This window comes from Pan paniscus, chromosome 2 (assembly GCF_029289425.2).
Source record: "Pan paniscus chromosome 2, NHGRI_mPanPan1-v2.0_pri, whole genome shotgun sequence".
Lineage (NCBI taxonomy): Eukaryota > Metazoa > Chordata > Mammalia > Primates > Hominidae > Pan > Pan paniscus.
The window spans coordinates 168818916-168822131 of record NC_085926.1 but is presented as its reverse complement, the minus strand read 5'-3'; positions in this window follow the sequence as shown (position 1 = coordinate 168822131).

The window sequence follows — 3216 nt, the reverse complement described above, 5'->3', positions numbered from 1 at the left end:
GACTTTTACTAACTCTTTAGTTTTGCCTATTCCAAAAAGTCTTATAATCAGAATTATGCAGTATGTAGCCTTTTCAGACTGGCTTCTTTCACTTAGCATTATGCATCTAAAGCTCATCTGTACATTTTTCATGGCTTGATACATCATCTTTTACCACTGACTAAGATTCCATTGTATGGATATACCATAGTTGGTTTATCCATTCACCTATTGAAAAGTTATCTTGGTGGCTATATATATTTTCTTTCTTATTTTCTCCCAGTATAGCTTGGCTACTCATTTTGATAAAAAGTTTTATATTTGATTAATTTTAACATATGTCTTCTTTTATGGTTATTCCTTTCTATGACTTGTCTAAAAATTCTTTGCCCTCTCCCATGGTGCAAAGATATGTCCTTATGTTTCCTTCTGTAAGTTTTATTTCATGTTTATGTTCATAATCTACTTTCAATTAATATTTATTATTATAAGTGGTTCCTTCTATTAAAAAAATCAAATTTTTTATTGTTTGTTGCTAACATATAGAAATATAATTGATTTTCCTACTAGCTGTCTTATACTCACTTATTAATTCCAGAAAACTTACTTGTTAATTCCAGCCCCCTCTTCATAGATTTCTTGTGATTTACAACATAGATTAACATGTCATCTATGAATAAAAGCAATTTATGTATTTACTTCTGATCTATATACTTTTATTTTTTTCTTGCCTCTTGCAATAGGTCAAATCTCCAATACAATGTTGAATAAGAGTGGTCATGGTGAATATCCTTGTCTTGTTCCTATTCTTAAAGGGTATGATAGGCAGAATTCTAAAGATGGGCCCTAAGATTCCCATCCCCTGATTATTCAAATACTAGTCCAGATACTGCTGCGTAGAGACTCTGAAGATAAATTTAAGGTTACTAATAAACTAACCTTAAATTAAAGAGATTATTTTGAATTAGCTAAGTGGACCCAATGTAATTACATAAGCCCTTGAGAGTAGAAGAAGGCAGAAGAGTCAATCAGATACATGCTGAAGAAGAGGAAGTAGCAGAGAAAGATGATGCAGAAAGGGAGGTAAGAAAGATTCAAAGTATAAGGAGGATGTAAGCTGCCATTGCTGACTTTGAAGATTGAGAAAGGGGCCACAGGAATATAAGTGGTTTCTATAAGCTGAGAACAATCTTCAGCTGACAGTAAGCAAGGAAACAGGGACCCCAGTACCTCAATTGCATGGAATTGGAACCTGCCAACAACCTGACTGAGCTTAGAAGTAGATTCATTTGTAAAGCCTCCAGGAAAACACACACACACACACACACACAAAACAGCCCTGTCAATATTTTGAGATGGTCCTGCTGAAATCCTAAGGAGAGCACAAACTGAGTGATGCTGTACACAGGCTTCTGACATAGAGAACTGTAAGATTAAAAAAATGGATATTGTTTTAGGCAGGGTGCAGTTGCTCACACTTATAATCCCAGCACTTCGAGAGGCCGAGGCAGGAGGATCACGAGGTGAGGAGTTCGAGACCAGCCTAGCCAACACAGTGAAACCCCATCACTACCAAAAATATAAAAATTAGCTGGATGTGGTGGCGGACACCTGTTAATCCCAGCTACTCGGGAGGCTGAGGCGGGAGAATCACTTGAACCCGAGAGGCAGAGGTTGCAGTGAGCCAAGATTATACCACTGGACTCCAGCCTGGATGACAGAGCTAGACTCTGCCTCAAAAAAAAAAAAAAAAAAAAAAAAGCATATTGTTTTAAGACACCACATCTGAAGGGGAGGTTCCAAGATGGCTGAATAGGAACAGCTCCAGTCTACAGCTCCCAGCATGAGCAACACAGAAGACGTGTGATTTCTGCATTTCCAACTGAGGTAGCGGGTTCATCTCACTGGGGCTTGTCGGACAGTGAGTGCAGGACAGTGGGTGCAGCCCACAGATTGTGAGCCGAAGCAGGGCGAGGCATCGCCTCACCCAGGAAGTGCAAGGGGTCAGGGAATTCCCTTTCCTAGCCAAGGGAAGCCGTGACACATGGTACCTGGAAAATCAGGTCACTCCCACCCTAATAGTGCGCTTTTCCAATGGTCTTAGCAAATGGCACACCAGGAGATTATATCCCACGCATGGCTCAGAGGGTCCCATGCCCACAGAGCCTTGCTCACTGCAAGCACAGCAGTCTGAGACCGAACTGCAAGGTGACAGCGAGGCTGGGGGAGGGACACCCGCAATTGCTGAGGCTTGAGTAGGTAAACCAAGCAGCTGGGAAGCTCGAACTGGGTGGAGGCCACCGCAGCTGAAGGAGGCCTGCTGGCCTCTGTAGACTCCACCTCTCGGGGCAGGGCATAGCTGAACAAAAGGCAGAAGAAACTTCTGCAGACTTAAACATCCCTGTCTGACAGCTTTGAAGAGAGTAACGGTTCTCCCAACAGAGTGTGAGATCTGAGAAAGGACAGACTGCCTCCTCAAGTGGGTCCCTGACCCCCGAGTAGCCTAACTGGGAGGCACCTCCCAGTAGGGACCGACTGACACCTCATACGGCCGGGTGCCCCTCTGAAACGAAGCTTCCAGAGAAAGGATCAGGCAGCAACATTTGCCGTTCTGCAATATTTGCGGCTCTGCAGCCTCCGCTGGTAATACCTAGGCAAACAGGGTCTGGAGTGGACCTCCAGCAAACTCCAACAGACATGCAGCTGAGGGTCTGAGTGTTAGAAGGAAAACTAACAAACAGAAAGGACATCACCACAAAAACCCCATCTGTACGTCACCATCATCAAAGACCAAAGGTAGATAAAACCACAAAGATGGAGAGAAACCAGATGAGAAAAGCTGAAAATTCTAAAAATCAGAGTGCCTCTTCTCCTCCAAAGGAACGCAGCTCCTCACCAGCAACAGAACAAAGCTGGATGGAGAATGACTTTGACAAGTTGAGAGAAGAAGGTTTCAGAAGATTGGTAGTAACAGACTTCTCTGAGCTAAAGGAGGATGTTCGAACCCATCAAAAAGAGGCTAAAAACCTTGACAAAAGATTGGACGAGTGGCTAACTAGAACAAACAGCATAGAGAAGACCTTAAAAGACCTGATGGACCTGAAAACCATGGCACGAGAACTACGTGACGCATGCACAAGCTTCAGTAGCCGATTCGACCAACTGGAAGAAAGGGTATCAGTGATTGAAGATCAAATGAATGAAATGAAGTGAGAAGAGAAGTTTAGAGAAAAAAGA